The sequence below is a fragment of the Phalacrocorax aristotelis genome, chromosome 6, assembly GCF_949628215.1.
Source record: "Phalacrocorax aristotelis chromosome 6, bGulAri2.1, whole genome shotgun sequence".
In the NCBI taxonomy this organism is placed as follows: domain Eukaryota; kingdom Metazoa; phylum Chordata; class Aves; order Suliformes; family Phalacrocoracidae; genus Phalacrocorax; species Phalacrocorax aristotelis.
In genome coordinates this window covers 19,038,231-19,051,585 of record NC_134281.1, presented here as the reverse complement: position 1 = coordinate 19,051,585, position 13,355 = coordinate 19,038,231, and positions in this window count along the sequence as shown.

Sequence of the window (13,355 nt, the reverse complement as noted above, 5' to 3'; positions counted from 1 at the left end):
TGTATACCTTATAGATGTAAATAGTCACCTAGCCTTTTTTTTTTCTTCCATCTTTCATGATGAAAGCAAATTCTAACTTTTTTTCTGCCTCTTTTCTGAAATTTAACCTGGCAGGCAACGACTGACCACAGGAAATAATGCCAAGTGCTTTCTCTGGGGACCCCTTTGCCTTGGCTGCTGGCTTACAATTTTTTTTTCCTCCTAGTTTAAGGTCTGATTGAAAAAAGCCATTCATTTGTAGTTTGCTAAGTTTAAGAAGCAGAAAAATGCAAGGTGAGGAGGAAAAGTACTATACAGCACAAGCCATTAAATTTCACTGATTTAAGAAGTTGCAGCATCTTTTTGAGATGTTTGTTGTTATAGTCCTCGCAGAGGAGAAATGCTTTAGTTAAGCCAGCTGTCAGGTTTAGTGGAGCTGAGCAGTATATTACCCTCCCTGCCCAGCAGCATGCTAGTAACTTCAGAGCTCTGCCACAGGTCATGTATAAATGGTACCTTGTTAAATTGTTACCTTTGCATCTAGAGATATTAGCATCTCTCAGTGTCTGGCATATTTGCTAAAAGTTTGTAACAGCCAGTTCAGCTACTAGAACAAAAATTAATGCAAGGATGTTGGCACAGCTGCTAATATAGTCAGTTTGAAACCCTTAGAAACAGTCAGACGTAGTTACACTCTGCATCCTAGTTACTCTTCTTCCTTCCCACTAAATACTCTATAGAGACAAAATTCTCCATTTGAGCTTTTTAATGAGGGAGGTCATGAAAGCAGCCACAATGACATGTTCTTGACTGTGAAGGGGAACAAATACCTGTGCTTTTCAGATGTCCATCTATTTGGTGACTGAGACAGAGACTCCAAAGACACAGTGTCATGTTCACCACAGACTTTTTCCACAAGAAATACAGCATCCCTTGAAGGACCTTTCCTAAGCAAGCACAGGCCAGTGAACTCTGTAGCACGATTCAAAATAGCCACCTTCTAGGATAGTCATAAATATTAAATCACACCCTAAAATGATTATATGGAAGTTTCCCCGCCTTGCTAAGTAAATGAGCTTTTCCTCTGTATTCAGTCTCTTTGGGTGAAACAGATTTGTAGGAGAGATTTCATTTTGTTAGTACCAAAGAGTCAACACAGGTCAGTGAGCAAACTGAATTGTCATCTGACTGTGTGAAACAGAATTGCTGGCTACATCTTAATTGGCAGCGAGTCTGGGGAGTCAGAAAAACCCTCTCAGCCCAGCCTGTCTTTTTTGCTGCATGGGCAAATTGACTATCTGGGTGGTGATATGAAGCATGCTCACAGCAAACAGCTCCTCAGGAATAGCCACTGCTCCTCAGCTTGTCCAACCCTTGTAGAACCACTTTGCACAGTGTAAGGAAATAATTTTTTTTCCACTTTTATGTTCTCTAACAGACGTCAAAAGTGATTTCCTGAGATTAGTGCAGTAAAAATTTTAACTTGCTTTGTTCTTTTTAGAGAGGAAGGTTTTTTTACTCCTCTATAGTATGATGTGCTTTGGCAAAAGCAATTTTATTCTTTTATCAGTGGCAGCTTGGGATGGGCATAATATTTACAAATGATGCCATGAACAAGTTATGCAAATCACCCAAATGAGAACCAGTAAGCTTTTATATCCTGCCAAACAATCGTGTATTGTAGAAATGCCACGTTTTATAGTCAATTTGAGAAATGTTTTAGAGACTTTAAAACCTTAGTGCCCTATTTTTCATATTGCCCAACATATACAACAGGATTTGTAGTACCAAGAGTCCAACAATACAACCTTTGGAATATGAAGCAAAAAATAACCATAATAGATTTTAGAAACCTAAGTGACTTTGAAAAGCTTCTTGGAACTTCATAATACTGTCAATTTTTTAAAGATCTTGTCTAAAATTGAAAACCTGTATGACTGCAAAGAGGCAATCTGTGCCTTTCTACTAGTATAAAAATACCATTTCTTAGTGCATGTAAATGAGCCATTATAAAATAAATCAGCAAAAAAGTAATGGATTCTCTTAACATATTAAGCTCTCCAAAGGGCTCGTCTACACTGCAGAATTTTCTGGTGTCTGAACTGAGCTAAGGATCAGTGACTGCGTGGCCACATTAACTGTGATTTTTTAATGTTGTTCTGTGTCCCCTCTACTGGTGTCCTGAAGGGTATCAGTTTTAGGAGGTTCTGGCTACCCACAGTAGGGTTTCTGGGAGCTACCCAAGGGAGATCTGCAAGACCTACCCCACTTCCCTTATTCACTGTGGGGCTATCAGTGAAAAAGCAGCAAAGCCAGTTCAGCTTGTCAGCTTCTACACTATTGCTAGCTCATTTTTGAGTGACTTATCTAAATGTGAAGATGCTATTGAATTACTTGTAAGCTTTTCTTTTTCCAGCTTACAAGGGGCATGTGGATTCTTGGATTAAAAAATAACAATTTTCTTTCCAAGTGAAAAGTTGTGCTAATCACAGCAGTAATCCACAAAACTATCCTCCCAAATCAAAGGAAAAATCAAAGGAACATCTTGAGGGAAAAATAAGCAGCAAATATGTAACTGATAGGTAATGGAGAAATTGTGGGAACTACAAAATAATAACTTTTTAAAATGTATTTCCAAGGATTTTTCAAGCAAAAATGTTTTCATGCCATAGCACATCTGAAATCCTTACAACAGCTTTCCACCTTCCCTGTAAAAAGCTGGTAGAAGGGATTATTTTTTTAAAGCTCTTCTAAGTCTTCATCTTCCTGCCAGACTTTACTTAAAAATTTACAAAGTGATGGTACTTCTTTGCTGGTGTTTTACCCAAGTTTGTCTACTGAGCCCAATGCCCTTGTTTGCCTAAGGCTGGTGGTGTGTGTCTTTTTTTAGCAGTAAACTATTTACTGCTGGACAGGGCAGAGTTGGTGATTTTCTACCCTTGGTTTTCCAGCAAGTCTTTTTTGTTAAGGCGCACAATAATTTTGTTTTGACTGAAACTGTGACAGAAGTACCTGTGCTGAGTTTCTGCGCTGGATGAAGCCCCAGCCAGGCCCTGCCAGCAGCTGGGATGAGGGGAGGGCAAGGGGGAACATTTGAGAGGTAAAAAGAAATTTATAAGGTTAAGTATGAGGTAGAGAAGAGGGGGTGAGGGATGCCCGTCCATGTGGTAAAACAGCTGTGAGGAAAAACTTGGGGGGAAGGGGGCGGGGAGGGAGGGCACTGGCACAGTTAGCCATTGAGGAAATGGAAGGCCTGCAGCACACCTGCCTGCCACCGCCCACTGGAAGCCCCTTCCAGAACCTTCTCCTCGGCAGGACTTCTGGCGGGGCAGTGCTGGATGCGGCTCCTCCACAACACCTGCCCGGCCCTGGCAGCCTCCTCGGCTCGGCAAAGCTTCAGGGGACCACAGAGTCTCATGAGAGGTTGCCAGACACCCAGCAGAGGCATCAGCAGGCAGAAGCTACTGCTGAGGCCACACTGTTGGGGCAAACTTCGCATTTCAGTCAAAGCGCTTTCCTTCGGCTTGGGGCACCGACAGGATTAGTGAGGCACAGGAAGGTGAGATGGTGCTGTTGTTTCAGTTTTCTTAATTGAATTGAGATGTCGAAGGTACAGAGTTGTGCTCCCCTGAGAGCAGTGCAGCCCTGAGTACTGCTGGCTACAGGCCGAGAGCATCACACTACCTGTACAGCAAGTAATTACAGGTCATTTTTGTGACAACATGCCTTTGGGATGATTACTTTCTACAAAAATTTAGTTCAGTATCACATGCTACCACACAAATATATTAAAAATTGTACCTCCTTGTACTGTGAAGGACTGCAGGGCCTCTCTAGCTTCATCTTCTTCCCTGCACTTTCCCAAATTCAGAAAACTTCCTCCCCCGTTACTGCACAAGGGTGTCAGGCATTCCCGGTCCAGTCTGAAACCCATCACACCACCTCCTGTCCTAACTGCCAGCAGCAGCGATGTATTTGCAATAACTTAATTTGTTAGGCCTAAGAGTTGGGACTGAATGAAAATGGCACCACTGCTATGAAGCACCCTGCAAGTTTTTGCCATTGAGAAAGTAACTGTTATACTTAGTTCTGCTGAACATGTTATATTATAAGCTATTTCACCAGTGCTGTGGCATATGCAATATATATTGCGCGTGTTCCAGAGACAGGAAGGTATGATGAATGGGTAATATGTGGCCTGCTTTCTGCTTCTGTTGATAAGTGACTGATAAAGCTGACAAATAGCTAGATTAAGTAAACAGAGCCTACATAACTCATTCAAAGTTAATAACTGTTTACAAATTATCAATTGTTATCTGCAAAATTTTCAATTAGGAATGATGGATCCCATTCCTCTGTAGAAATAATGGGCCAGTGATTACATGTATCAGGTATGTGAACAGTAAAACTGGCCACCTGACAATGCTCATCCTCAGGACAGGAACTGGCAAGAAATAGAAGAAAAACAAATGCTCTTTGGACCAAGGGCAGCAATTTTGATACTAGCAAGGAACAAGAATCTGAATACAATAGAGGCTTTGGGATTTGGCTCCTAAATGTAATCAGAATAATTTGTAGGCTCTTTTAGAAGCTATTATAGCTAGTTACGACTTGAGGACCCATTTTCATCTCATTCCCATGAGTAGTGTTTGCAAAAAATGTAGAATGTGTATCTTTTTGTTAGAACAGGAAGAAATGCCTGTTAATATAATACTGCTTCATTTCATCATTCACTGTAGCATAAGAATGGGATTTCAGAGCTGCTGATGTTTTAATATCATGTTTCTTTGTCCAAAGTAAAAAGCTGCGTACAAATGATGTTAAGTTAAAGAGATTTAGTTCTTCAACGGATGTGTCATATTTGTACCACATGTTAAAGGTGGGGGGAGGGTTTATGCTCGGCTTGGTATGATCAAGTGCTTGCTTTTAATTTAGTGAGTCGACTCTGCAACATCCTGATAACAAAACATGGCTTCAGATTCCTGAGATAACATTGAGTGCCAATTGCACATCAGAGAGAAAATAACTTGGCTTGTGATAGCCTAGATTGATCCACAAAGTAAGAGGTTATAAACTGTAATGGAAGTGCTGACACAACCAAATGAGATAATACACTCCAGTACAGCTATCAGCGCAGATGGAACACGGGGCTCTGAAGTGTCTTGATGTGGCCTGACCACTCCTGCTAGAGTAGAGCTATCAACGCAAGGAAATTAAAGTGATGCATGAGAACTCAGTGGGCCTGAGTGCTCTCCCTCTTGGGGGTTTGGCACCCTCTGCTGTCCAGATTTTGAACGGAAAGAAAAAATAAAATTCCGTCTATACAAGGGACATAAAAGAGCAAAGGAAACTATTAAATCAGCAATTTTGGTAATCAAACCCCCACACTCTTTCTTACTGCAGCAAACTGTGAATGTTTTTTTAAAAAAAATTTATTTGCTTCACAGTCGTAATTGCATTGGCTCTTTCATAAATAAGGTGACCAAGCCTTGGCTTCTAGTCCCACCATAAGGCTTCCTGCCCATTCATGTCAGATGCAAACAAAGCACAAAGGCTCTGGCCCTGGAGGGGTCTCAGATATGCTAGGGCATAGGGAGTCTTTTGCTGCCTCAGCAAAAGCCTCTGCACAATTGTCACAGAGTTAAAACAACCCTACCACAGTGGAAATGCAGTGGGAATAAGTGGGTTCATACTTAACATCTAGCATGACTGTTCTTGCTACACAAGCATCTTGTGCTGCAGCTGATAATGCTGAAAATTGCATAGGGGACCTTATGCATGTTTTAGCTATTTAGCTAAATGGTCATTCACTCTATTTTTTTTGGAAACAATTAACAAATGCTCTCCTTGACAGTGAGACGTGGAGCTTCACTTCTGTAACTGAAACACAAAGGGGCACCTGGCTCTGTGGTAAGGGGGCTTTAAACCTGAGAACTCTGGAAAAGAGGATGCCCTTTTCTATTGTGTAACTACCTCCAATGAATACCTCCTATATTTGATTGATAAGGTGAAAAATATTCCATAGAGTAGTCATAGCAGCCTGTAGGAAACAGCCTTTTTTTGTTCCTTATGTATTTTGCTTTTTGGATACGCATTTGCATGCTGTATTCAAGATAAAACCAGAAATTTATTAACCAGATCTGCAACACACACAGTGCCAGTCTTCCCTTCATAGGATATCAGGAAACCAAGGCCGTGCTTCCCAGTAGAGGTCCTTCAATGGCTTCAATTATTAGATGGTTTCAGTTATGGATTTATCAGTTATCAATGGCTTCAAGTATGAAATCAATGTTGGCTTGACAAGAGTAGGACAAAGCACCTTTCTCTGATGGCACAGAGATGGCTAGATCCTGACAGACATTGCATCATTCCTTCTCAGGTTAGCTCAAGTTCTGAGTAATGCTCCTCTTGCAGTTAGTCTAGAGTCCAAAAGATACATGTAATCCAAGGCAATATATACATTGTCTGTGGAAGGCATGTTGTGTGTTTTTGTATGTGGTGGGGAATGCCTCTCCCACACATGCTGGGGGGCAGCAACAGCTTGCCCTGCATGACCTGGCACTGTGTGGTTCTCAGGGTACCATGTTCAGCTAAAGGCTGTTCTCCACAGGAGCTGGCTGACTGTGCCTGTGCCTGCTAATGTCCACTGTGTTCCTAGGGAAGAATAATTTGGAGAATGAAGGGTAAATTGCCACTTGTTTCTCTTAGGTTTCACTTCACTCCAGCAGTCTCCACTCCACTTCCTTAACAGAGCATAAATAAATGGATTTACTAACTAATCAACTGCTTTTCTTTCCATACCATTGTGCTTCTCCTCACAACTTCTCAGACCTGGGAGGATAACCAAAGACTCAGAATGCTCATACTCAGTTCTATTATAAGCAGAAGAAAATACACTCATTCTAAGAAATTTCACTTTTGGAAATAGCTTTGGTTTTCTACTGCAACAACCATGATCATCTAAATAGACTGCAGCTCTTCACATTCAGTCTTAATAGAAAATAAAATGGAGGAAGTGCAGAAAGCAGCACTGGTATGATTTGCATATAGTCTTTGAAAACAAACATTGGATAGTGGCAACTGAAAACCAGCTTTATATTAGGCTCTTGCTGCAAATTTTGTGTTCAAGTCAAAGAAAGAATACATGACCTTGTAGAAAAATAACCCTCACTCTAGCATATATCTGGGCGGGGAAAAAAAAAAGAAACCATTATTTTAAAAAGGACAGAAACCTGAGTGGTGGGAAAAAGTTAAATAAGAACCAGCATCCTTATTTGAGTTCTCCAGTGAGTGGAAGCCATGGTACCTGGCGCTGTCTGTACACAGGCCAGTCTGTTGCTGAGCTACATATTCAACCACATATTGGTTTCCCCAAGCATCCACCAAGACATTGTTTTTATTGATTTATTTTGCTATCTTCCCACTGCAGTCATAGGATGACAAAAGAACCACCTGTGGGTATCCTAATATATCTAATGCTAGCAGATTTTCAGGTTGAATAAAAACAATAAATCTTTCTAGGCACAAAGGGGAAACCATGAGGTAAGTTAATTTGGGAAACTAAAGAGCATGATTTAGGAATATTGGGTTTGTTAGAATGGATCAGAGTGGTCCTCCTGGTTTACTATCCTCTCTCCAGAGATAGTTCCTAATGGATGACACACAAGAAGACAAAATAAGCCCCAAAATAGTTAAATGTTCAGTGACACTTCGAGGGGCTGGCCTGCTTTCTGAGAGTGTAGCAATAATTGCGTTACACCAGTAAGCACAAGGTCTGATTCTCACTGTATTATGCACATTACAAGTGCTCCAAAAATTAGGAGGCATTTCTTAAAGAACCCAGATATAATGCAGGTGCTCGTGGCTGTGCTGACCACTGCATCTATCGTGGGACACAGCCTGTATTTTTCCCTATGGCAGTACAGTTAGATTTGTTGTACAACTTCCTGTTAAATTAGGGGAAAAAATGAATAAACATGTATACCTGTTCAATTGTTTAATAAATTCACAAATTAAGGCTAAAGCAGTAGCTAGTCAAAGAAGGGGTACAGTCTAGCACATTTGAAAACAAAGTTATCTTTCTCCGCAGTTCTTCCAATGGGTTTTCCTGTGTCCTCACTTCCATGAACAGGCTGAACTTGTCTTGTGAGGTGCTCCCAAAAATGCATATGTCATGGTTTTAGCTGGGATAGAGTTAATTTTCTTCACTGCAGCTGGCATAGTGTTGTGCTTTGGACTTAGTATGAAAACAATGCTGATAACACACCGATGTTTTGGTTGTTGCTGGGTAGTGCTTGTACCAGTCAAGGACTTTTCTAGCCTCCCATGATCTGCCGGGTGCACGAGGAGCCGGGAGGGGAGGGGGCACAGCTAAGAGAGTGGATTCAAACTGACCAAAAGGCTATTCCATATCATGTAACATCATGCCCAGTATGTTAACTGGGAGGAGCTGGCCAGGGGCAGGGAGGCAGCAATTGCAGCTCGGGGACGGGCAGCATCGGTCGGTGGGTGGTGAGCGGTTGTATTGTTTGTGTTTCCGTTTTTTTCCTTTTCCATTTTATTATATTTTCATTATTGTTATTATTATCATAATCATTATTATTATTATTTTTTATTGTAATTATTAAACTGTGCTTATCTCAACCCACAAGGTTTTTTTTGTGCTTTTGCTTTTCCGCTCTCTCCCCCATCCCACAGGGGTGGGGGGAGTAAGCAAGCGGCTGTGTGGTGTTTAGTTGCCAACTAAGGCTGAACCATGACAGTCCTTTTTGGCATCCAATGTGGGGCAAGAAGTGTTTGAGATAATAACCGTTGCTGGTCACAGCATTGATTCATCTGTTCTCAGTATTAGTTTGTCCAGTCTATACCATGCTGATTTTAAAGTACACGTTAAAAATTGCTGTTGGTTTTTGTAGTTTGCTGTTCTCTCCAGTGATTAGAGATGGTTTGCCGAGGAGATTTGTTATTAAAATACTGGCCTTGAATGTTATCGGTTATTTGGGTCCTGCATGGAAGCCGTTACTGTACTTTGGCTACCACCTCATGAAGACAATTAGCAATTATACCTCCTCCTCTGAGAGGTTTTTTTATGGAGGAAATACAGAATGGCACCTTAGCTACCATCTTATATAATGTCTCCTCCTTCATTACAACAACTTTTCAGTATCTTGAACATCCTTGGGTAGTTAAGATACATCTGTTGGTTTCAGTTCTGTCTAAGGTTAATAAGCAATTCAAGAATATCATCCAGAGATCTGTGTCGAGGCTCAATAGCTATGCGTGGCAGGGTATGTGGGATAGTATGGGCAAATGCCTAAGAGGGTGGGCACCCCCAGTGTTGTGGGATTTCACCCCTGAAGAAGTGCAGAATCCTGAAAAATTAGTAGAATATTTGGAAGAAGTATGTTGTCACCCAGGCAATTCCAGAGAGATACAAATCACTGCAATGTGCTGGGGCCTGGCCCATGCCTATCGAGCCCTATTTAACACTATTCAGTACCCCCAAGGGCAAGAGAAGGTCTCTGAATCTAAAAAGACAAAGACAAGTAAAGTGACAAGCACTGTGGCCACTCAAACCCCCATGACAGACACTGCAGCTACTCAAACCCCGGTGACAAGCGTTGCAGCTAAATCAGGGGACCAACCCGTGCCAGTATCAGTCGCCCCTATGCTCAAGAAGAAATCTTGGAAGAGAAAGTCAACTCGTTTAGAAAGAGATGATGAAGAACCAGGGCCATCACAAGAAGAGGAGGAGGAAGAGGAAGAACTTGTACAAGAAATGGAAACCACCTGAGCCCTATCCTTGAGTGAGTTGCGGGATAGACGAAAAGATTTCAGCCATCGTTCAGGTGAGCACATTGTCACCTGGCTGCTCCGATGCTGGGATAATGGGGCCAGTAGCCTGGAATTAGAGGGGAAGGAAGCCAAACAACTGGGATCCCTCTCTAGGGAAGGGGGTGTTGACAAAGCAATTGGAAAAAGAACACAAGCCCTCAGCCTCTGGAGACCACTCCTGTCAGGTGTGAGAGAAAGGTACCCCTTCAAAGAAGATACTGTATTTCACCTAGGAAAATGGATGACCATGGAGAAAGATATCCAGTACCTGAGGGAACTAGTGGTGCTTGAGGTGATTTATGGTGACCTGGAAGATCAACAGTCATCCAAAGACCCAGATGAAGCCCAGTGCACACGACGCATGTGGCAGAAGTTTGTACAGAGTGCACCATGGACGCATGGGAACTTATTGGCAGTAATGTCCTAGAAAGATGGCAAGGCACCAACAGTGGCAGAGTTGATTGATAAACTCCGGGAGTACGAAGCAAATCTCTCTTCCTCAGTTGTCTCTGCTGTTGAGAAACTGTCCTGGGAGTTCCAGCAATTCGAAGAAGATATGTCCTACTCCCCACCAGTACAGACCAGTATCTCAGCCATTAGAAGTAAGCGTCCCTTTGCTCAAGAGAAAGGATACACACGACAGGGCATATTAATCCATCACGTTAACATAAGGCTCCTCAGTTCTAATCTACTTCAAACCAGTTACTTTACACTCGTTTGAGCTTTCTGCTAGTAAAAGCTTCCAGAGTAACACACCTCTGAGACTGTATTACTCTGTGTTCCCCTGAACAGGTACAGCATGGGCTGCAATGGATGAAGTTCCCTGCAAAAGCTGCTTTGCTAATGTACCTCAGCCCTGACCCAGTCTTGGAGGTGCATCTGGAAAGGTTAGGTTTTGCTTTATAGGAAATTGAACTCCTGCTTTCTGCATCTTATTCCTGTGCCTAAATTTTGATTCTGACCTCAGGAATCTAGGCATTTTTCTTAATCCTGATCTTAGATTTTTGATAATTAGGCTACAAGATGATATATACATGGGCACCGCTATTTATGTAGCACAAGAATGCAGTTTTGCATCATCTGGCAAATTGTCTAATATACTTATGCTTCTTTAGATTGCTTAAAGGAACATAAATAAAGGCTCAGTATATGCACTTTAATCTATGTCCCCGAAACGCCAAGTAATGTTGGTACTGGTTGCCTGTGTAGAGTCAAGGCAGTAATATACACATGCCAACTTCAGACCTGCACCCTTCTCCAACACAGGGAAAAAAATCAAATTGAAGTGAAGATATAAATGCTCAGGAGATATTTCAAAGGAAGCCAATAAAAGAGAAAAATCTAGAAACTGACACTCACCAATAATAGGATTCTTAAAGCCTCACATTCAATAAACCTACAAACCAAAAGAAATGAAGCCACTTCAGGAGGGCATGCTATGGGATTTTAACAAGATCCATAGGTATTAAAAAGTAATGGCATAAATTGGTTATTTAAATTCAATACTGTTTGTTGCCAGATTCTGCATATCAACAATTGCACTTGAGTGTCCATTTACCTTGCTCAGAAATAAATATTCCTGCCCAGATGCATGTGTTGGTTGGAAGAGAAACAGTTTTCACCACTGGCAAAGGGACAGGTTGTTATCTCAAGCCACATGGTTCATTGATTTATCAGTGGTGGTGTAAATACGGAAATTTATAGGGATGTTGTCAAGATCATTTATTTAAAAGCTTTTGAGGTTTTTTTGGAAGAAGGATGATAGCACATTCCAAGGTAAGAATATGAGAGGCTTTCTCAGTATTTGGACTTATTAGTTGGTTGAGGTATATTATCTCCATTTGATATTTCTGGCTGGCAGAGTTAATTTATTTGTACAAAAGTATTTAATGATGCAGGGAGATTGTTATTGGTGGTTTAATTATTGTTTTGATCGGAGCTGCTGTATGGGTGGTAGTACTCTTAATAAGATAATCATACTTTTTCATCTGTTAATGAGTCTCTGGAGTATTCCCAGCACAGTTTTAAGTCTTAGTTGTTTTCCCGCTCTTAGTTTAATTTCTGTGTTTCATTTGGCTTGCAAAATGAAACAAGATGGGCTGTTTTATTGCTGTTTATAATCTGTCTTCCTAATTTGGTCTTCTGTACTTGGACTGATCAGGATTTTCCAAAACTACATAAACTTTTCTAATCTGGGGGGAAAAAACCACTTTGCACATAAACTGAAACAAATAAATTGGGTATTTGTTCCTAGGTAAATTACAATATTGTCTTTGCACAATCTCATTGTGGTATCTAAACTTCATAATTAAAAAGCATGTTGTCTGCCTCTCTTTTCCATCTGTATCCCTTAAAAAAACACCCAAACATTCCCTGTATTTCCTTCTTCACTTGCTAATCAGTATTGGCAAGATCATAGTCACATACAGCGACGGACTGACAACAACAGCAATATTTGAAAGTTAATCTTAGCAAGGCTATGCCCTAACTGAAGTCGAGGGTACTTCAATATTATGTGTTGATGGTAAATATCTTGTACAGATGTTAAGTTGAATTGTATGAGAAGCTGGGAAGTGGGTAGAAATGTTAAGAGGAGAACCATAAAAGAGCAAAGTGAGTATCATTTAAATAGAGGTGAATATAGAGGAATTTTTCTATAGAGATGAATATTCTAGTTCTTACAGTATCTTCTATATAGACTATTGATATACTTTTCACTGTTTTTTGACCATACTTGCATTCCTTCTATTTAATTTTTTATTCTGAGTTTATTGGTCCTGGATCTTATTTGCTTTGAAGTCAATATTGCTTCTGTTACAGTAGTGTGCATACAGAGATGGCCCACGCTGCAGAAGTGTAAGAGCCATGGGGGACATGAAGAAGCAAGTAGTGTCCGAATGTCCATGCGTGCTGCCTGCCACAAGCACAAAGAGTATTTCAGTCCTCTACTATATTCATACATGCGCCTACTACAAAAAATTGTACTGGGAGAAGGTGATACTTAGGAAATTCCTCCTTCTCCTCTGGAATGTTCTTATCCTCTTGATGCCATGGAAAAAGAAATGTAAACACTGACGCGTATACTAGAATATGATTCTCCCCCTTCATTTGCCTGTTGTGCTGACATCACTTGTTGACTGAATGTCTCACAGAAACTAGAGGAACTGTAAACCTTGCAGAGGTCCAAAGTGAACAACCACTCTGTGAGATCTGACCTTGTTTAATCAATCTATAATTGAAAATAAATCAAGAAAGTAAACTCAAGGAGTTAATGAGAAGTGCAATCTGATTGGAATATTAGAATACAGCCACTCCAGGAAGCCTGACCTTATGGTGAAATGAAACAAATCTTTTCTATAACATGCCATTCTTACAGCAAAAACCAACTTAATATTTTCTTCATTAACTAATGAACTTTAGTTTAATGTGAGTAGGTTTCTTCTAATGTAAGAGCAACATAGCCTTAACAATATCTTGTGAATGGCTGCCAGAGGGGTTGAATAAATCTTCTTGTTACCAATGGCTATTCTTAGGCAGTTTTG